Here is a 24,525-nt window from a genome sequence, read left to right as displayed (position 1 = left end):
AGAGGTTCATTTAAAAAAAAAGAAGAGAAGTCAGAATCAGTTTCGCTTACTCATTGTACTGACTGCTGTTTCAATTGTCTTGATTTTTTCCATTCTCTTAAGCGTTGTCGCATCGTGTCAAAATGTTTTTTTTGCCGAAATCTGTTGACTGGAAATGCGAAAATACTTATGGCAATTATTTGAGATTTTCTTGAAAATTACTCCAACAATTTTCTTTAATCTCATTGTATTATGGAAATTTAGGGCACATTATTTTATTATTTATTATTTTTGTCAAGTCAAGAAAGAGTAAATTAATGCCTGTTATTTCCAGGCTGACTTTACATCCAACTACCAAATTAGGTGTCGTGGACGGAGGAGACTAGCAAACACATTTTACTGCGAAATTTCTTATATTAACCATTAAAGGTGTAGACTGAGAATATAGCCTAGTACCGCAATACATCTTAGCTTTGCGGGTCTAGCCTCTAACCGCTCGGCTACCGTGGCACCTAGCGAACATACTTTACTATAAATTTCTCATATTAACCATTAAAGGTGTAGACTGGGAATATAGTCTAGTACCGCAATACATCTTAGCTTTGCGGGTCTAGCCTCTAACCGCTCGGCTACCGTGGCACCTAGCGAACATACTTTACTATAAATTTCTCATATTAACCATTAAAGGTATAGACTGGGAATGTAGCTCGGCTATTGTGTTACTTTTAATAAACGTTTTATGCGTTTTTATTAACTGCATAACAGTAAGAATTTCAAATTTGATAGAATATGTGACAAAATACCGATATTGTATGTTTTATTATTATTATTATTCTTATTATTATTAATTATTATTATTATTATTATTATTATTATTATCATTATTTTATGAATCATGGAGGAATGAAACCGAATTTTGTTAATAAATCATTCTACTTGTAAGAACATATTGCGATTGTAAAATAATTTCGAAATTGCATTTTGAGGTCCCTTAATTCAGAAAAAGCAGTTTTTAGAAAATGTTCTGTATTCCCCAAATTTGATTTGGGTTCAAAAACAAATAACGTCGTAACCTTAAACTCTATGGGGTTTAAATACCCTCATGGGACAAGTCAAAAAGTTAACCGTCAAACTTTCATAACCGGAATTTTACATATAAATTTTTGTAGTTCAAACGGAAATAGTGAATCAACTGTTGATTGTACTGATTTACACTAACCCCCTGGCGCGTTATTCGTTTAAAAATAAATATGTTTTTTTAAAAAATGTCACTAAACAATTGGCTGCATTTAAATTTGAAAGAAACCTGTTGCCGGCGTTTTTACTTGATTTATATACCATAAAATTATATATAGTAAATTTTATGTTCGAAAATATATTTTGTACGACCTTAAAGTAGAAGATTATTATATTTTTAGATTGGTGTGCTTCAAAGTGGCGACCAAAAGCTATTAAACTATTCCTTTAGAAATTTATCTATCTAACAGAAAAAGTAAGATTCCCAAAGATTTATTACTTTTAATGGGGTGAGGGGGGGCTTTTTATTATCTAAGTATTTGTTGCAGTTTTATTGCGGTTCGCTTCTGCGCTTGCTTGCTAATGACACTGTAAAAATTCTTGTACCAAACTGAACACCATTCCAATAACTTCCTTGTATTTCTTTCTTATTGCTTCTCTTCAATCTAAGGACGATTAATATCCAAATTCCCACAGGATGTTCTCAGAGTTTTCACTATGTGAATTTTAAACCCTAAGTACAACAATACATTCGAAAAAAAGCGTACATTACACAGAAATGGAACCTCACAGAAAACCTACCCCAACCAATTACGTAGTACGCAGAAACGGCTAGGAGCCTTTCCTGTGGGAACGCCATTCTCAGAAAAATAGTAGGGAGCGTTAGGAAAGAGGGGCTGACTTCGTTGCACCAGAGAGTGCTAATGCTTCGCTGTAGACTGCCAGCTCTATCTTGGGCTTTCCAGGTGAGCCTTAGTAGTTTCCAGGTGTTGGAAGAGATTCCTTAATTTAAGGGTGCTTTTCTTTTAAGAATACCTATGGAGATCATCAGCATCATCTTCTGTGGAGATGATGGGTGAAAGGCGCCAGAGAGTAGCTAACTACTGGCACTTTCTTCCTAGAACTTCCCTCTAGAACCTGAGGGCTTAGTTAGCTGGGATTGGTACAGAGAGAGAGAAGTCACAACTGGCACAATGGGGGCTCTACAGATCTGCAGGTCGCAGAGTAACCTATTAACAAACACACACAATGTTCTTTAGTATAAAATAATAATTTATTAGATGTAGAGAATTAAAAACCTACTGTTAGATTTAATGAATGGAACAGCTAAGACAATAAACCCTATAACAATTATAATAAACAAATCTTATCGATAATTAATAGTTTGTCTTATGTTAATTTTTCGGACGCTTGAATTGAACGTCTGATCGTCAGAACTATAATTTCTGTTCGCCCAGTGTGCTGGTGGTCGAACTCCGGCCGACATCTCTTTCAGTGGTCAACTTCTACTAAGATGGACAATTATACAGAAGACATAGTGAGCTCATTCCACCTCCACTAAGATCTTGGGCCACCTACGTGTTCGTTTCCGCCCTAGCTCTCTCATCACAATATCTCTGGCGCTCTCTCTCTCTCTCTCTCTCTCGAAATATCACCGTATTGATTATTTATTTGTAATTTATGCTACAATTAACGGATATCGATTATTTAGTTTTGTTCTTCAAGATTTTATTAATTCATCTAGATTCAATATTGATTTACATTTTAAAGTTTTATTTAAAACCATTTTTAATTGTTTATTGAATTGCTATTCTTGGATTTGAATTTGCAAAAATATTTTATGAGATAAGCCAGCCGTAAAGCAGGGTAGGGAAAGAGCCTTGTTATTGATTATTTATTTCTTTTGAATGGATCAATTAATTGATTCAAATTAAATTTTAAATCGATTTATTTAACTCAATAAACGTATTAGCAATCGATGTTTTTATGATTGTTCATTTCATGTTCCATTTTTAACAATTACAATTTTAAATTTAAATATAAATGCTGATTTTTTTTTTTTTTTAGTTGTAAAATAACTGTCCAAACTTTAGGGATCGATAAAATAACGTCAATACTTCCAGTCAATCAGAATCAGCAAAATTTTGTTTTTACGTTGTTTTGATTTTAACCGAAGCATTAAGATAATTAATTAATTAATTATTATTATTAATATTTACGGTAGCCGAACGGTTAGAGGTGAGGCCCGCAAAGCTAAGATGTATTGCGGTACTAGGCTATATACCCAGTCTATACCTTTAATAGTTAATATGAGAAATTTACAAGTAAAGTATGTTTGCTAGTCGCCACGGTAGCCGAGCGGTTAGAGGCTAGACCCGCAAAGCTAAGATGTATTGCGGTACTAGGCTATATTCCCCGGTCTACACCTTTAATGGTTAATATGAGAACTTTGCAGTAAAGAATGTTTGCTAGTCGCCACGGTAGCCGAGCGGTTAGAGGCTAGACCCGCAAAGCTAAGATGTATTGCGGTACTAGGCTATATTCCCCGGTCTACACCTTTAATGGTTAATATGAGAACTTTGCAGTAAAGAATGTTTGCTAATCGACACCGTCCACGACAACTAATTTAGTAGTTGGAAGTAAAGCCTGCCTGAAAAAAATTTCTACTTTACATTACTTTGTAATCCATTGAAAACTACCAAAGAAAATTCTCACCACTCTTCTTATTACAGATGAAAAACTTGAAATCTAAAATCGTTTTTTTAGGTCGTTCACAACTTTTTCTCCTTTCTTTGTTCAGATTCAAGAAGACAATAGGACGAGTTTGGTTCACTCTGAAGATGAAAGAAGACTGCATCATGGAAATGGTGAAAACAGGTGAGTACATTCTACAAAGTTTTCTTTACAATAACATATAATGCAATATTTATGAAACCAATCATACTCCGGCGCAAGCGCACATAAAGGTCACTTCCATTTACAGTTTAATAGACTGTTTTTATTGATAAAACGTGTGTAATAATTAAACAAAATAAAAAAGGTAAATTTTGTTTACCTGTTAATTAAAATGGTGCCCATAAATACAGTCATGGGCCCATAAAAGTCATGGTAATTTTTAATTTATTATGGCGGCATCAGATTTTTTTTTTTTAAAGAAATATTTTGCTTTTTAGAATCAAGTAAACTTGAAATTTTTTAGGGATTTGAAAGGGCTTTTATTAACATGATCCCTGAGGCATTCTGAAACAACACTACTGGGATTATGTTTCAGTAAATAAAGTCTAGTAAAAGCCACCAAAGAATTTTATTTTTGGAGGAAAACTGTTTAGTAAAATTTTCCAGACAAGTAAGGATTCGTAGGTAAAAATCACGAAAAGAGGTCGTGGAAAACACCTCTATTTTGCATATTTAAGCCATTTAAGTACCCTTTATACTTTTGCACCTTTCCATTGCAAATACTCCGATTTTTAAAACAAAGAAAATAAAGGAAAATTATTGTTTTTATATAAATATATTCTGTCAACTATCACGCCAGCTGTATTTTTTAATAACATTTGTTTTGGACCGGGAAGTAGCTCAATCAGAGATTTATTAATATTTGCAAGTCCCACTATTGGTCTTTCACACAGGGCAGATATTGTTTTTTTTCTTTTGCGCAGAATCAAGTTCTAAGTTGGAAACTCAGGGCTTCCAAGAGAGGAAGCTTCACGTAGGATAGAAGTGGGTACATTGCGTAACCAGAAAAAAAATAATCAAGTTACCAAATTGCCTTTAATAACTTTTAACCCCTTAGTTTGGCTGCAGATTCCCTACAGAGTTGTGGAACAGAGGTTCCTGGTCTATTCCCAACTGAGCGGGTCACCAGACTAGTTACATGCTTTAAGGAGCATGGTCAGAGGTCATTTCCTTATCCCGAACTTTCTTGAGCTAAGGAGATGGGTTGAGCGTGTCTTATCATCAGAATTTGGCAGTAGGTATTCCCTATTGCAGTACGTCATCCCAGTATTTCTGTGAGGACCATTCTTCGGGTAACTCCGTAAGTCTTCACCTCGTTACCTTTGTGCCCCGCTATCCAGTCTTAGTTTTAGGCCATTGCCAGAGATTCTTAAGACTTTCGGTGATTTTCGATCTGACGTAGTATTTTTTCAAAGCTTCTAGCTTGGCCTGTCTGTCGGAGAAGATTGTAATTAATTAATTCATATAATAAGTGCAATTTAAATTGACAAAAAATTTTAGACTGAAATACCGACTGAGTACTCCTGAGGAAGGCGCCTCGGTAGCCGAGCGGTTAGAGGCTAGACCCGCAATGCTAAGATGTATTGCGGTACTAGGCTATATTCCTAGTCTATACCTTTAATGGTTAATATGAGAAATTTACAGTAAAGTATGTTTGCTATTCGGCACCATAGCCGAGCCGTTAGAGGCTAGACCCGCAAAGCTAAGATGTATTGCGGTACTAGGCTATATTCCTAGTCTATACCTTTAATGGTTAATATGAGAAATTTACAGTAAAGTATGTTTGCTAGTCGGCACCATAGCCGAGCCGTTAGAGGCTAGACCCACAAAGCTAAGATGTATTGCGGTACTAGGCTATATTCCCCAGTTAACCTTTAATGGTTAATATGAGAAATTTATAATATAATATGTTGTCTAGTCGTCTCCGTCCACGACACCTAATTTGGTAGTTGGATGTAAAGCCCGCCTGAAAAACTAGGCAATTACTTTACTTTACACCTGAGAGAAATGGCGATGCCGATAACCATACCCATCCATGGACTAGCCTCACACACACACACACACACACACACACACTACTAGTATAGTCCCACACCACCACTGCACTCAGAACGTCCTGAATGCACCACTAACCGGAAGTAGTGATTTCCAGCACGCTAATTAATATTTCTTATAAAACTATATTTCCAAGTCATGGCAACTTTTTGATTGGTTAAAGCAAAGATTAGAAATAAAAGAAAATTACGGGCACTATAGAACATTCCGCCCCTTAGTAAGATTGCATTTAATGCGTGAAATTCAGTTAAATAATGGCTGACCACAAATTTAAAAAATAATTGATTAATAGATAATAGGTATTTTTATTTTTTTTAATTAAAAAAATATATACATATATACACGCACAAGTGCCTATAATTCGTTAATTAATACAGATTATCTGATTTATATAGCGATAAGTTTCGATTTTAACTTCAAATCAGGTAATCGATATTTGTATGGTGAAGTGAAGTTGCTTGTTTAAATATAATATACACGCAAATAGATACATCGATAAGAATCTTTATGATAATAAAGATTCGAACTCTAACCTTTTCGAGAGAGATGCGACTAAACGAATTACTAAGTTCGATGTACGTAATTTATTAATTATATTACATTTTTATTATTTTTTTAAATTAAGAAGTTAGAGGAAGATAGAAAAAATATTATTGGTAAGAGTTGAAATTGAACGACATTCGCACACACTATCCGCCGCTTATTGAAACGCAATTAGTATGGTGAGAAAAACGTAAGCACTTCCTTGTTTGACTGACCCTCGTTCTTCTTCTTCCCTCTAATTTCCTTATAGCCTAAAGAATAGAAAAAGAAAGAAAGAAAAATAAAACACAATCGAGGTCGAACTATTTGCATGATCAAATATACAAAACTAAGCCTAGCCTCTAGCTTGTCGGTTGAAATTGAGATTAAATTGACTTTAATGATCTAGTACTATGTATATAATTTTAGTAAATCTACGCAATATCGTGATTTTCTAGGGAATTAGTGGGAACAAAAAAAAAATTAACAAATATCTCAGAGTGAATTAATAAAAAAATAACAATATAAAAGTATAAATTTACATAAGATTTTTCCAAACTAATGTTTACCGGATAAAGGTAAAAAATAAGTCTAGGGAAATAATAGATAATTGGGAGATTCCCTTATTTTTATTATTACTTCTTAGATTAACATAAAATGCTAAGTTGTTGTTTGGCATTTTTTACAGATCGATTGTACTGTTAGATTATCTTTGCCATTTAAAAAAAAGCTTCTCTCCAGGAATGTATATTTTTATTTTTAATGCTATAGAATGTGGTACGGGCTTGGCCATCTAAAGTTCTCTTCTCTAAACATATTTAAGTATTGTTATTTTAAAATGGCCTGCAGCTAAAAAACGCATCCTATTCCTGTGCGGGAAATTATTGATGCTAAAGATTTACAAGGCGGCTATTCTTTATTTTGACTTTCCTGTACTAAGCAATTAGCTATCTGAATAGTTATATTCAAAAATAAATAAATTGTATAATTTATTTTGATAGTGATATCGAGTAATTAAAGTATTTACGTTCATTAATTAAATTACAGTTACATTGAGTAATATACAAACTTAGAAAAAGTGACGAAACTGTGTCACAGACAGTTCAAAAAAGTATAATAATATTAAGTTTTAAGTAAAGTAGAATAAAGTAATTGCCTATTTTTTTCAGGCAGACTTTTCATCCAACTACTAAATTAGGTGTCGTAGACGGAGGCGACTAGCAAACATACTTTACTGCAAATTTCTCATATTAACCATTAAAGGTATTGACTGGCAATATAGCCTAGTACCGCAATACATCTTAGCGGGTCTAGCCTCTAACCCCTAGGCTAGCGTGGCGCCTACTAAGTTTTAAGTAAGTTATTAGTTTTCTACAACTGATTGAATTTTACGATAAGTATTAGTAGAAAAATATTCATCACTATTAGGTGAAATTAGTGACAGTATCGTGAAACATCCGGGCGGTAGATTATACTGAACTGGTACATAAAGGGAAGCGTTCCGAAATTTTCAGCATGATGTTTAAAATGATTTAACAGGATGATTTGTTTACAGATAAATGATTATTACGTGATTACAATAAGAATATAAAGTCTTAAGCAAATCTCAAAAATGTGATTTCTTCCAGTGGTTATAGTATGTATTTCCTTCGAAGTAGGAATTTCAGCTACACATTTAACCCATCTATACACTAAATTAAACATATTCCCGTACTTTATGCTAAAATGATACATTACAGAGAAAGCCAAGCTCATTTCCTTCTTTGCGGGAAGTAAAGTAATCGCCCAATTTTTTTTCAGGCGGGGCTTCAACGTCCATCCCACCAATTAGGTGCTGTGGACAAGTGTCAGAAGTTCATACATTACTACAAACAATTTTTTTTTCTAACAAATAAAAAGTAATCATAAGCGGGATTCGTGGATTGTGGATTTCCCACTTACAAAGCCACACTCTTGACCATTCATCCGCCCTCCTTCTTCCTTTAATCAAATTTTCCTGTAAAATATTTCCAATAAATGTTGTAAAGCATCTTAAGCGCACATAGTTTAGAGGAAATCGTTGGAACCATTTTCAAGAAAATGTTAAAATTGTGAAAAATCCAGTACTTCCGGTAGAGTTCATGGCTGAATTTTAGTCCAGACACTCTCTTGAGGACAAAATCGAAATACGAAGTTTCTTTCTGCCCTTTAGTGCCTTTTAGATATTTTTTTAAAAACCTATATACCCAGACCATTTTTTTTTTTTAAATCACGGTTTCGAACTTGGGGATTACAAAAAAAAAAAAATACTTCAATATTCAAAATTCAATATTGAAAATTTGGTATTGAACTCAATACTTCCCTTACGTAGTAAGAGAGATTAATAAAATATAAAATAACCTTGTTTAAAATATGTTGTAACTTTTGACAATTTTTTTTTGGTTTTTTAATCGTATAAAATAATCAAATAAATTAGAATCACAAATATAAAATCATTAAAAAGATAAAGGACAACACTGTTTAACACATAATAGTGTTTAGTAATAATAATGATCACGAAACGTATTTCATAAAACTATTTAAAATTCAAGTCAGCTGTTTTATTTTTTTATATATTTTTTTAAAAAATATTTAACCTAGGCACACTTGATTAGAAAACACAAATAAATACCACTATTTAGTGTGCCATGTCGAGTTATTATTGATTTTTATTTAAAATTTATAAATTTTTGTTTATTTTTTGTATTAATGTCATCACGCTCATACAGTTGCATTAATACTATCACTGTTTTTAATTTTATTGTTTACACCTTGAATGTTTATACATACAAAAACCATAATAATAAATCAAAGACGGCCATAATGGATTTTTACTGTGCAATATTGGTTTCACGATTATTTTCTTTTTTTTGTTGGTTAAAAGTAAAACAATAAATCATTTCGAGGAGGACAAATGTTCATAAATAAAGTCGATGGGACAGAATTGCCTGCAGTCATTCTCGTAGGAGTTTGCCAGGCCTGTTGATTAAGAATTTAAAACGATAGAAATCGATGAGTGGTATCGATAATTTTTTTTAAAAATTTAATTTCTTAATTTCCTCTGGTTTGTTCGGTGTTTCTACCATTAAAGATGGCCATGTTTTTATCGATATTGAAATCTGATTAGATATTGTAAAGTTTTTCCTATCTTTTTACTAAAAACTTCACAATTATAACTAATGCCTGCCACTAGTTAATTAAAATAATAAAACTCGCTAAATTTGTAAGTAATAACCTGATTTATTAACACATTACCTTTACTCACATTAACATTTACTAGTAACTAACGCTATTCATTACAGTTACCATTTACAACAGTCACAACAGTTTACTGTTACTTACTCACTACGTAACGCCACAAAACTGTTCCACGACTGACCACTGGTCCGCACTGCACCGAATTGCGCTAGTCTCAACCGCACTAACAAAGCTCTCCTCACTAACTGACTAACCGCCCGACTAGCTAACATTAAAGCACTCCGCAACACTGACTCTCTCAAAACTGTCACTTCCAAAGTGTCTCTCCAAACTAACTTCTCCAAGACTCACTCAAAGACTTCACTAAAAACTCTAATAACTGACTTCTCCAGCTGTGTCTGCCTCCTTTTAACTGCGACTGCCCCACTCCGTCTGTGTCACGCCCACCGGCCGGTCACTGGCTGAGGAAAATACACACTGCCACCACCCCAACTGGGGCCGCCCTCCTCCAACCTTCTGTCACACTCCAACTCCGCCTGTCTTGCTCCCACCTGCTGCTCATTGGCTGGAAAACACATACTGCCACCACCCCAAATAGGGCCGCCTCCTCCACTTGTTTGTCTCACTCCTACCTGTCAATCACTGACTGGGAAAACACATATGCCACCACCCCAACTGAGGCCTTTCTCTTAGCTGGCTTTTACACAGCGGTGGACCGTTACAGGCTACGGTCACTAAACTCATACAACAATCTAGCCCTTTTCTTTTCTGGCTCAGGTAGAGACCGGCCTTTTGTTTACCCAGTGTCGGCCTGTTACCGACTTTGGTCGCTTAACCCCTAGAACAATCTAGGCCTTTCTTCTCTTCGTTACAATATCCAATTTGTTTGAGATTTATTTTGCTTTTCTCTGTGATGTTAAGGACTTGTGCGAATTTTTGTTTTTGTTTTTTTCAATAAATTAATGAACAAAAATTCACAAATAACTCCCTGAAAGAAAGAAGTGGGTAATAAAAATCGCCATTATGGGATGGCACTTAGTAATCAGGAGCATTAGCGATAAAAATTGGAGAAGAGTGGAATAATTGCTATGTCCAAACCCTAAAATCACTGAGGGAGGTCGCTCCAAGTCTTAGGAAATACTTTCTACTGAAATTACTAACAGAAATGATGGCAGTCAACTTGTAATAACATTAATAATGAAAAATGCCATCATACAAAAAAAAAATGTGTAAATCAGTCGAAAACTGTCTCCGAGAAATCTTAAAATTACAAAAAAAAAAAGAAAAAAAATCTAGAACTATTAAGGGTCTACAAAAAACAAAAAATAAATAAATGGATAAATAAATAATCAAAAAGCTGGCTGAGTTCTGATTACAAATTATTAAATAGCCCCCCACACTAACAAAAAAAAAAAACAAAAAACAACTCGATGAAAAGAGTTGACAGTAATTAGAGGGCCACAAAAATGGAGAAATAGTCAATAATTATTTTACCAGTCCAGCCACTACACTATAATTAATTACCTTTAAACATAGTAATTTTCTTTCTTTTTTTGGGGGGTTGGCAACACTTTCATTGATGAAGTCATTGTGTATTGTATTGATTAATTTAAATCTAATTATATATATTTAGTTTCTTTTTCTTTTTTCAATCTCTGCTACCAATGAAAATTCTGCCTACGTGAGATATTCTAAGTTGTATAATTATATCAGTGCTTTCTGGATTTGATTTTATCATTATTTCATGAATACGAGTGATTTAATAGTGAGGCGCCACGATAGCCGAGCGGTTAGAGGCTAGACCCGTAAAGCTAAGATGTATTGCGGTACTAGGCTATATTCCCAGTCTATACCTTTAATGGTTAATATGAGAAATTTTGCAGTAAAGTATGTTTGCTAGGCGCCTCGATAGCCGAGTGGCTAGATGCTAGACCCGCAAAGCTAAGATGTATTGCGGTACTAGGCTATATTCCCAGTCTATCTTTAATGGTTAATATGAGAAATTTTGCAGTAAAGTATGTTTGCTAGTCGTCCCGTACACTATACCTAATTTGGTAGTTGGAAGTAAAGGTTGTCTGAGAACTGGATTTTGTTTTTCTTATTGTATTTTTGAGGTTATAACTGTAACTTTATGATCTGTTTATACAAGGATTAGAATAGATTAGGGCTGGTTTTCTTAGGGCACCAGAAAATTCCCTTAACTCCATAATGGCTTCTAGGCTTTTTTTTTTTGTAGATTTTTTACTTTCTTTTTTTTATCAATAATGAAAAACTCGTTTATCCGTTCTGAGGGAGTGCTAGGATACCCATTAAAGGTTACATTATTATATTGTCAGTATGGTTATAACCTGTTGGGAAGAATTGAATATGATTCCATAAGTTCGGAATCATTTATAGATTACGGCTGCCTTTTTCACTTTTCTTTTTTTTGGGAAAAGGGATTAATAAACGGGAAAAGGCGCTAATGACCTCAGCAGTCGATGCGCCCCAAAAAAAATAATAAACGGGAAACGTTTGTGGAAACAGATTCTATGAGTTTATACCACAATCTGCAGCTAGTTAACACGCTACCAGTTTATTGACAATTTAATAGTTGTAGTAAGCAAGCCTCTGTATACTTTATTTCATCATCAACCTCGCTTTTTTGTTTATACTAATTAGGGATAGAACAAAATAACTATCAGACTGACACCTGAGCTAATTCAGACTTTAATATTATTCACTTTTACAGTTCGTATTAAAAAAAAAAAAAAAAAAATAGAAATTAATGACTATGAATCACTATTTTCCATATTTAATAACTAGTCCGTCCTTGTTACACAGAAATTTTTGTTTCATGATCTGAACTGGAGGGTGCGCCACCACTGATACAGTCACATTATTTAAATATGTGCTCAGTGTTTAGATCGATTTATTAATTTCGTAAATTCAACCAAAAAAAAATTCAGTTCAGCCAACCGGATGTACCCTTTTACGTAATTTGTGCTTCAGGTTTTTTTATGGAGGATTTTCTCTGGAACGATTTTTACGATTTCCTTTAAACTCGACACACTAATTTTAATGTCCTACAAAGTTTTATTTGAAATAAATTTCGAGGAAAAAGTTAATTAAGGGCACTTCTAGATGAGGAGACATGATTTTATAGTTTATGAAAATTCAATGACGTAAACTGCGGTCAGAGAAAGTTGCTTAAACAATCACATCAGATAATTTGTTTTTGGTTTATTTGTATACCTCTAAAAATTCTTATTAATCCGGAAGTAATGTCATCACAAAGCAAAAATATATTTAACTGGCAATTAAATATATGGAAATCCCTAGACTATGAATTAATAACACTGTGGAGGGTAATTCAAGGATTGCAAAAGAAGAAATACACGGATAAAATCCGGTTTATGGTTGCTTTCTAGGAACCCAGGTCATACACAAAAACCTGTCGAATAATAAATAACCTTTAGAAACGGTTACATCCAAAAATACTTTCCGATACTTTCAAAATCCAGTTGTGTAATAGAGGTTGAATATGATCTCTGAAAAAACAGTGAAGCAAAATTCATTCGGTAGTCTAGATTTTGATTATTATTATTCGTTAGTCTAGATTTCGATTCTTATTATTCGATAGTCTAGATTTCGATTCTTATGATTCGATAGTCTAGATTTCGATTCTTATGATTCGATAGTCTAGATTTCGATTCTTATTATTCGATAGTCTAGATTTCGATTCTTATTATTCGATAGTCTAGATTTTGATTCTTATTATTCGATAGTCTAGATTCCGAGTCTTATGATTCGATAGTCTAGATTTCGATTCTTATTATTCGACAGTCTAGATTTCGATTTTTATGATTCAATAGTTTAGATATGGATTTTTATTATTCCATAGACTAAATGTCGATTGTCAATATTCATTCGACATTCTAAATTTCGATTCTTATGATTCAATAGTTTAGATATGGATTTTTATTATTCCATAGACTAAATGTCGATTGTCAATATTCATTCGACATTCTAAATTTCGATTCTTATTATTCATTCGATAGTCTAAATATCGGTTTTTATTATTCGAAAGTCTAGATTTCGATTCTATTATTCGATAGTCTATTTTACTTTCTCTCACTCCTGGTAAGAGACTAGCGATCGTTTTTTCCATTTTTTTTTGTGTCGAAAACTGAAACTTTTCCCAAAAGAAAATTGGGTTTTCTTGGGGTACTACAGGAAATTGAAACTTTAAGCCCTACTTAAACGTACCCTTCAGGATGAGTTATAGAACTATACGTGTATATTATCAAGTAATGATTATAGATTGCTTGAATTTCAAATTTGAAGTACACGTCTTGATTATAGAAGAGTTTTTTGCTATTTAAGGATATATAGATTGATTAAGGATGTATCGGTTGGCGTGAAAAGAGTGGTGGTGACTCTAGCACTTTTTCCACTCTAGGCTGTTGTACTGCGCTAGGGTATTTGGATCTCAATACCGGAATAAGGTTTTTGGCAAAAAAAAAAGAAAAAGCCAATCGGAATGTTAACTTCACAATTCGGAAATCAAACTGGTTACGTAAACTGTTACTATTGTTATTTTTAATTACGGAAAGAATTTCACGTCAAAGTTTAACCCTTTTTTTTTAATCTCACATTCACAGCATGACCTCGTTATGTGTAAACATTACGTGATCCTAAAATTTCAATACAATATATATCTTCTGTTCGTATTTTTTTTTTTTAAATTAATAATAATTAAATTATGGTCTGTCAAATTAAATGGCTGGCTTACCTGTAATTATCTAATTTAAAGATGCGCGATGAACATCTCAACAATCACGCTCTTAAGAAATCCGAGGGGAGGGATTAGAAGAGGTAATTTTTTTTTTGTGTTTTTTGTTTTAGTATTTGCACAATCTTTTTTAATAAAGATATAAATTTATTTTTTTTGTAGAATAATATAATTTAGTAGGATTAAAAAGTCTGTGGCAGTTCGAGAATATAACCGGCTCTTTGTTTGCATCAATGTTCATTGCCTAGAATATATCTTTATTAAATTACGAATGTAAGAAATAATTTCGGTTAGACGCCACGATAGCCGAACGGTTAGAGGCTAGACCCGCAAAGCTAAGATGTATTGCGGTACTAGGCTATATTCCCAGTCTATACCTTTAATGGTTAATATGAGAAATTTATAGTAAAGTATGTTTGCTAGACGCCACGATAGCCGAACGGTTAGAGGCTAGACCCGCAATGCTAAGATGTATTGCGGTACAAGGCTATATTCCCAATTCTATTCCTTTAATGGTTAATATGAGAAATTTGTAGTAAAGTATATTTGCTAGTCGCCACGGTAGCCGAGCGGTTATAGGCTAGACCCGCAAAGCTAAGATGTATTGCGGTACTAGGCTATATTCCCAGTCTATACCTTTAATGGTTAATATGAGAAATTTATAGTAAAGTATGTTTGCTAGTCGCCTCTGTCCACGGCACCTAATTTGGTAGTTGGATGTAAAGCCCGCCTGAAAAAATAGGCAATTACTTTACTTTATTACTAATTTCGGTTAATTCCTTTTGCTTTTTTTATTTATCCAGTTTCTTTGTATTGACGATGGTTTGTATTGCCATAAAAACAATAATGATCGATCTAACAATATCTATCTTATCTAACAATAGGTTATCGATCAAAAACCTTTAATGTAATATGCGGATGAAGGTGAGAAAAAAATTATCGAAGGTGTTTACAAAAAAAGAAGTGAAATATTCATTCTGTAAAACAGTACTTCCGGTTGAACAATATCCGCCAAATTTGCCCTACAAGATCCGACCACAATTCCTTTATTCAAAGAACTTCCTTTATTCCATGTTGTCTCTGAGAAATATCTCAAATTAAACTTTGCAGACTAAAATACATAAGTGCTGTTTACAATGTTTAACGGAAATAATTGTAGCCATTTTCGAGAAAAATATTTTAAAAAATGAATATTCGAACAGTAAAATAGTACTTCCGGGTGAGAGATTTCAAAGCTAAGGTAAAGGTCGGATCCTCAATCCAAAAATCTAATTCTTGTTTTACGTACTCGTAATATTCCGTTCAGTAGAGAGACCATTTTATAGAAACCACTTTTTCCAGCACAAAGCATCCTCAAAAGGAATTTTCCGGGAGAAAATTAAATTTCTGGGAAATTCTAAATTTTATTTAGAAAAATAAATGTATACAGAAAAAGAAAAAAAAAACATTACATCAATCCTGATTGGGCCACCTTTATGAACCAAAATGTTAACTTTATTTTGACATTGATTGAAATGCTCAAAACATTTTAACTATTGTGTAATCCCCACCCTCACTATTTTTAACTATTAATCGCTATCATTTTTTTTTTTTAAAGTCGATTTGTAAATTGTAGGAACAAATCGATCTTGCAGTTATAGTTAGACAATAAAGAATAGTGTTGATTACAGGTGATTTAATACGTTTTGTCTATTTATCACTTTGTTATTTCGGATTTCTATCATTCCCCGTCTTCCTTCTAAAACTCTGTAGAAGGTAAATAACATAATGAAAAATAAGAACTAAAGTTTTACCAAGGTTTTACATAATTTCTTCACAAATGCTCTTAACTTTCCTAACCTAAAAGTTATTTTGTGTAAATAAATCCAGCAAGTTGCCACGAGGCTTTCCTTAAAGGAAAAAGAGAATCCATTGAAGTCTGTGGCATTATATAATAATAATAATAATAATAGTAATAATAATAGTAATAATAATGATAATAGTAATAATAATAATAATAATAATAGTAATAATATATTCTTCCGTCTGAGGCGCCACGATAGCCGAGCGGTTTGAGGTTAGACCCGCAAAGCTATGATGTATTGCGGTACTAGGCTATATTCCCAGTCTATACCTTTAATGGTTAATATGAGAAATTTATAGTAAATTATGTTTGCTAGTCATCTCCGTCCACGACACCTAATTTGGTAGTTGGGTTTAAAGCATATAAAAATAGGCATTACTTTACTTTTTATATATTCTTCTCTCTGCCTAATAAGTTGAAAATTGTTATTAATTCCGCACATAAGTTCGTAGCTGAAAATAAGCTTCTGTATCTTGGATAAGTTGATCTTCAGATCACTCTTTAGCCAACTCTTTGCTCTCTCCTTCATTTAGGTTGTACTTACTGTGGCTCCTCTTTTTTTCTGGGTTCCTATTCTTCTTTAGATGAACTCAACTGGTGTCTCTCTCGAGTTCAAAATAAATTAAGACCCCCTGGTCAGGATCGTTAAGAAAAAAAGTAAGCTGGTCCTAATTGTTGTTCTCGACAATGAATAAGACGATATTCTTCCGCTGGTTGGAGAACGTTTTGTCTTCCTCTTTGTAAGAAAGGAAGTACAAACCAAGTTTCCAATTATGGGATTTTTTCCTGCCTTGACCATTTTTTAAACATTTACGTGCCTGTTAGCTACGTGGCTTAGTTGATTAATGTGAAACAAACTAATTTGCTTAATGAATTTAAGTTTAGATGATTCCACGATACGTAGCCATATTGTTTCGTTAAACTTAATTTTCGCTTAAAACTTTCGAAGAAAAGCCAGAAAAAGTTAGTTTTTTCCTCGACTTTTTAAGTCAATATTCTGGGTTCTTGTAAAACAAAACGAACATCCTCTTAGGTTTAGAGAAAAAGTATAATATGATCCGATCTGGATGATCGGCAAATTTTGAATGACCAACTTTTGGACTAAAAAACTGTGATAAGACTTAACACTTAGTCTTTGTGAGTCACATGACGATCCCACAATGTGCAGGTAGATGAAATTAAAATAACACTTGCAAAAATTGTTCTGGATGATTTGAGGCAGTTTGGGGGTAAGAAGTTTGAGGATGAAGTCTCCAGGTATGGAAAGATTTTTAACAAGCGTTAATTCTTATTGGGTAAAACAGCTGACTGCGGTTGGGGTATCCTAGAATTAACCTCTAAGGATTTACATCAAACATCTTCGCTTCTCTTCGTTTCCAAATAATGTTACCAAATTCATTGTTCGCTTGACTTTCATCTTTGTTCCCAAAGCATTTTTTTCCCACTTCAAAGTGTATCAAAATGAACGTAAATTAGTAAGTAACCATTTCCAATTTCATCTCCTAAATAACCTTTACACATCCGCCATCTTGAATCCACTAAGTAGTTTTTGAACTCAAGGAGAAAAGCTATTATTATTATTATTATTTTGTTTTCTACTTATTTATCATAAAATTTAAATAAAATAATTATTTAGTTAATTAAATCTATAATTATTTTGTCTATTATTATTTTAGAAAATAATTTTTCTAATGACCCCGAACTCTAACCTCAATAAAATTTGCATGAATTAAGTTTTGACGTATGAACTACGTATGGAGGGCGTCTCAGCTCTTGGCAGAGGAAAGAGCTGCTGACTCAGTAACTACTAATCTAGGCGAGAGGCCCCGCAGAATAATCTTTAAAAACGGTTACTAAAAATCTCCTAGTGACATCAGATATGTAAATTACATATTTGTAATCTAGGTATGGAATAAAATTTTTAGACTGTCCTGAAAGATTGTTAGACAAAAGAGATATGAAATCTCTTATCATTATCATTATTATTATCTCAAAATTTAAGTTCCAGCAAATAGATTAATTTTTTTCATAAAAAAATATTTAATGCTTAATGTATTGTCTCATAAAATAATTAAAACTATTTTTTTTTTCATTTTTGTTTAACATTGATGACATTATTTATACCATAATTATTAATTAGTATTAAACATTCAAATTTTTCTAGATTTATTAACCTATGCGTTCATCATCTATTCCAGGGTAATCCACTGCTATCTTGATATGAAATCTAAATATACTTCTTTGGATCAAGGAAGCCTTACTAAAGCCAACCATCGCAGGCCGTTACGAATTGGTAATTATAAGAAAACAAAATTATTATTTTTTAAAATAATAATTAATTACATTTTTTGATAAGTTTTACTGTTTTATGAAATTATTTTTTTACTAAAAAATTTAGATTTTTTAGATAAAATTTCTTTTAAACTTAAAAAAAACCAAAAAAAAACCTTCATCAATGTAAATTTTCTCCAATTCGATACCATCAGCAAATAATTGCTTAATTGGCCTTTCTTGATTGATTAAAGATAACTGCTTTGATAAAAATCTATAACCTTCTGAATTGTGGCAGCAGGGAGTCGTGTGAGTGTTCTCACTACATTCATTTATTTATTTTATCAATATCAACCTTTAACCTCTTCGTAACTTATAATTAGGGATTTTAGGGGTCGAAAAACTCGGAAAAATTATGAAAGATTAAACCATTAATCCATTATTACGCTCTAAAGTTTGTAAATATAATGTAGACAGTGTATACATGGTATACATTATTCACAATCAGCTTAGCTTGAAAAGCTAGTCATTTTTGCTTTAACCTCGCTTCCAGCTCAAAGTATACTCCTCGTAAGGTACGGGTAGCCGAGCGGTTAGAGGCTAGACCCGCAAAGCTAAGATGTATTGTGGTACTAGGCTATATTTCCAGTCTATACCTTAAATCAGGGCTTCTTAAACTTTTGTCATTCACGACCCCATTTATGATTGCGAGTTTCTTGACGACCCCATACAAATATAAAAGAAAAATAAATTAATATTTTTTGATGATTTATTTATTAGGTAACAATATACATATAGTACATATACATATGAAAATATATAGTTTTAGAATTCGTTTTGAAACATACAAAAATCTAAAATTAAAAATTGTACAAAAAATTATAAAATTGTTATTATTATAGTTTCAAAAATAAAAGTGGATTCTGACCGTCTTAATTCGCTCGAATATATTCAAGTAGTTGCGTGGTAAGTATTAAATTAAAATATAAGTAAAGAATTTAATGAGATGGATAATAATAGTATAATAATAGCGATCATCGATCGTTTACTGCTGTCGGAGGAGATAGCTCAAAACCTTCAACAAATGCGCGTGTCTAGACGCTGCAAGTCCACTGTATTCCGCCAACTCTAGTGATGTTATAAAATGGTATATATAAATATTTGACATTAAAATCTCTCGCGACCGCAGAATTTTGCTACGCGACCCCATTTGGGGTCGCGACCCATAGTTTAAGAAGCCCTGCCTTAAATGGTTAGTATGAGAAATTTACAAGTAAAGTATGTTTGCTAGGCGCCACGATAGCCGAGTGGTTAGAGGCTAGACCCGCAAAGCTAAGATGTATTGCGGTACTAGGCTATATTCCCAGTCTATACCTTTAATGGTTAATATGAGAAATTTACAGTAAAGTATGTTTGCTAGTCGCCACGATAGCCGAGCGGTCATAGGCTAGACCCGCAAAGCTAAGATGTATTGCGGTACTAGGCTATATTCCCAGTCTATACCTTTAATGGTTAGTATGAGAAATTTACAAGTAAAGTATGTTTGCTAGTCGCCACGATAGCCGAGCGGTCATAGGCTAGACCCGCAAAGCTAAGATGTATTGCGGTACTAGGCTATATTCCCAGTCTATACCTTTAATGGTTAATATGAGAAATTTTACAGTAAAGTATGTTTGCTAGGCGCCATGATAGCCGAGCGGTTAGAGGCTAGACCCGCAAAGCTAAGATGTATTGTGGTACTAGGCTATATTCCCAGTCTATACCTTTAATGGTTAATATGAGAAATTTTACAGTAAAGTATGTTTGCTAGTCGCCTCCGTCCACGACACCTATTTTGGTAGTTGGATGTAAAGCTGGCCTGAAAAAAATAGGCAATTACTTTACTTTTTATTTACTCCTCGTAAGGAGTGTGAGTTTTCATCCGAGATATATATACGCGCATTTTTATTTTTTATCTTTATTTTAATTTTATTTTTTAGCTTTTTAACGTTGGCTAGCTGGGTAAAAATAAATGCATTCGTTTTCTTAGAAATTATTCTGTGAATCACTTTGGCACTTGCTATCTAAATGATTCCTTGGCTATTTGCGTTTAATTGGATAGACTAGATACCAGCTGGTTAATTTTTCTTATCTATACATAAACTATTAACAATATTATTTTTATTAAATGGATAAAATAAATAGTTCTTGTGTGGGATCAATTTTAATTTTCAGCTAGAGATAATTAAAGATGAATTTACGCATATTGTGCAATTCATCATAAATCTATTATTAAATTGTGAAGTATGTAAATTTGTTAAACTATAGTCATAGAAAACAATTAAGAATAAATTTTGGAAAACTAACTGAATAAGTTTTAGACAGTATATTGTTAAATGTAAGCAAAGTGAGAATAGTAAATAATAGTAATTTATTAGGGAAGGGATTCGAGGCTCATTGTGGATTAGCGTATTGCATTCCTACGCAGAGATCGTGGGTTCAAATCTGGCTGCTGGTCCTAAGATTTTCTCTTCCTAGGACCTTTTTGTAGCTCACTGTCAGCTGATGCGAGAATGCTGTCTTTGACCAGAGTCCTTAGATGTTAATGCGCCTTATTTAATTTATCTTTAAAAAATTTATTAAATAAGGAAATTTTACTGAAAAAAGTTGCAGGGATGAAGAAAAAAGGGAAAAGAAAATCTTAGGGCAATTTTCTGGAAAATTTGAAAAATGTTTTTCAATGCACCAGGAGAACCTCAAAAAGTTATCTCTGTTGTACTACTCTAAATTGAAAATTTGCACAAACACAATGGTCCCTCTTAAGAGGGGTAATGTAAGAAGTCAAGTAAAGCCTAGTTTTGCAGGCTGGCTTTACCTCCAACTATCAAATTAGGTGTCGTGTACAGAGGCGAATAGCAAACATACTTTACTAGAAATTTCTCATATTACCCATTAAAGGTATAGACTGGGGAATATAGCCTAGTACCGCAATACATCTTAGCTTTGCGGGTCTAGCCTCGGCTGCCCATACCTTACGAGGAGTAAAACCAAAGAGAAAGTAAATCTAAAGCTTGAAACATGGTAAAGCAAGAATGGCTAGCTTTTCAAGACTAAGCTGACTCTAAATAAATCTGCCCAAAAAGTAATAGTCTCTCTTTTAAATGTTAGAAAAAATAAAAATATGCGCAAAAAAGAAAAAGAAAAAAGAAGACTAAAGTTGTCGCTAGCCTTGACTAGAGCATATTTTACAACGTTCTGCATACATTTTCGCCAGCTGACACTGTTGGTTAACTGCGCAGAATTTAACAAGGATGTGTCATTTATGGTCAGATGGAAGCTTACAGTTGGACCAGACAGTTGGTCGCACCAAATAATTCGTTCTGAATTTATTTTTATTTTTAATGATAGAAATTTAAAATTATAAATGCAGTAAAGTTCAATAACTGAATTACTTTCTTTTTCTAAGTTTGAATTTAACATTTACACCATTTAACCTTTTCTCAAGGTTTTTCTTTTCATTTTAGGTTATGTTCATGAAAGTTCATATACACAAACTATTGATCTCTAAATAATTATGTCTATTTTGTAATAAATGTTTTGATTTCTCCAAACAGGAGAACAGAATTTTCTATTTTGGCAAGTCGAAGTAATCGTGCAGTTTTTCTAACCAGAAATACTAGTTATGAAAGTTGATCCCTGCAGCCGAACATGAACATAGTTTTTACAAATTTTATTCGCGTTATTTGGTCACCGTAACAAAAGAAAAGTCTGATATGAACCCGCAAACGACTTTTTCTCATTACTATTCTCAAGGTTAAAACTTTGGCCAGAAGCTGGCTCTTAGTTTTTCTCTTCGTAGGAACTTCTTACAGCTCACTGTCCGGTGATGGATATTGTTGTCTGTAACAAGAGAACACGGACTGGAGTCCGGCAGTGCCACTGAAAAAAGCTCCAAGCCCCAATGACCTCAGATATTGACGCGTTTTCAAATAATAACCGTAACTATTCTTTTTTTATTTACCATATAATAATTGTAACCAAGTGCAACTAAGTTTACAGCATTACTTTAAAAATCCCAGAAAGTTCAAATTGTATATCTGGTTTGGGTACTATCGTGAGATCTAACAAGCTTTTAGACAAAATCAGCACAACCTCAACACAAAGTGTCACTTTACTGAATCGATTTGGCAGCTTTTTAAGATTTGTTTTCACAACTACTTCCACGGTTTTGTTTAAACTTGTTACTCTTATTACATAGAAGTAGTTCTGCAACTTTTAATGAAAAAAAAATTAAAATAATGCCTATTTTTTCAGGCAGGCTTTACATCCAACTACCAAGTTAGATGTCGTGGACGGAGGCGACTAGCAAACATACTTTACTATAAATTTCTAATATTAACCATTAAAGGTATAGACTGGGAATACGTATAGCCTAGTACCGCAATACATCTTAGCGTTGCGGGTCTAGCCTCTAACCGCTCAGCTACCGTGGCGTGGCGCCTTTCTGCAACTTTTATTTGCAAAATTTTTCCAGAAAATTTCGATTAAACACACTTCTGGGGAGGGGGGGCGATTGGACTTTCCTAAGAAGTGCCATTTCAGTGAATGTTTGTTACCTATTAAGCAGCTTGCCATTGCGTGTTTCTGGTTGAATGAAGTGGGCTTCAGTAACCTGAAGCTTTTCTGTTTCTGGTACAAGGATCTGCTTCTACAGCTTTAGTTTTGAGTAGAGGAAGCCCTGGGACTGTAAAGCCTCTTTTTCACATCAACCTCTTTGAATCGCCATTTGACAGACCGACAAAGTTAGTGTAAGAAAATAATTAGGGATGTATAATTGGGCTTAAGAACCCATAGATGCCCAAATGAACCATTAATTAAGGTAACTCCTGGGGTAAGGCGAACTAAATAGTCTGGCTTGAGAAGTATAGTCCTTGAACCTGTTCATGTAAAAATAGAAATTCCCTAAGCGAAAATTGCTGAGAGAGAGAGAGAGAGAGAGAGTGAGTGAGAGGGTAAGAGAGAATTGGATTTTCTCTCTCTCCTTTTTTTTTTAGTGGCCCCCTACTATTGGATCTTTTACTAGGGCCTGCTCAGAGTCCCGATCTACAGACCAGGCGGAGTCTCCGCTCTGAAGCTGACTCATTTATAATACACGTATATCCTGGATACTACATTGCCCATTGCACATCGATTCCATCATCAAGCTGTTCCAGACGAATAACGTCACAACCGTGGTACTACATCATCACCCACACTAATACACTATTAACTCCTATTAAACTTTACACCTCACTCAGTCTCTCACAATCATCCCTCTCTGTCTCGCTGCCATAACAACAACAACAAATCATCTACTCACTAACACACAAGAAAGCATATCCTAGACTTCATCAACACAATAATCTGTACACGTAATGTGGAAAAGAATTCATTCTCTTTGTTGTTTTTATTTTTGGGACCGGTTCATTCATTAAAACATTTAATATGCATACATATGAAAGACGTCACTTCCTTTTAGCGCGCAACAGCTGATTTATCAATGAAACATAAACGTATTTTACTATACGTAATACAAACTGGAATAAAACTAATGATTAGACTGTATGGGGGCTTTTGTGATTCATCTCTTTCTTGCCTAACCACTCTAATTTAAACTTAGGGTCGGGCCTTCCATAAGAAGGTTAGTAAGACCTCCTGCAAGAAAAACAGTAGTTCATATCAGCCCTGAATCATCAAAAACAAAACGCCAGTGTAGTGGTGATCAAAGACTTTGATCTCCAGTTCAGCTCCGAAATCCTGGCGTCTAACATTAGGAAGCGAGCATTCTCCAAGAAAGTAGTACAGAGTTTCTTGAAGAGAAGGGGAGTGTTGTACTAGTACTAAGATCCTTTCGTACGAATTTTCCATTATTTAGCGGGTACATTCATCCAGGCTCATCCAGCAGGCGTCCTCTCAACAGGGGGAGAACTCTCCTACCACTTTCTCTTATTATTAATCTATTACTGGAGAAAAACTCCCAGTAAAAGTAGTAGATTTAAATGTTTTTTTTTATCATTGTCCAAAGTTTGAGCAAAATCGAAGAAGCTGATTACAAGAAAATCTCATCGTCCCTCTATTTGCCTAGAAATAATTT

The sequence above is a fragment of the Rhodnius prolixus genome, unplaced genomic scaffold (genome assembly GCF_049639745.1).
Source record: "Rhodnius prolixus isolate KJV_2025 unplaced genomic scaffold, Rpr scaffold_1, whole genome shotgun sequence".
Classification (NCBI taxonomy): Eukaryota; Metazoa; Arthropoda; class Insecta; order Hemiptera; family Reduviidae; genus Rhodnius; species Rhodnius prolixus.
The sequence above is the reverse complement of the archived record's forward strand: the minus strand, read 5'-3'. Positions refer to the sequence as shown.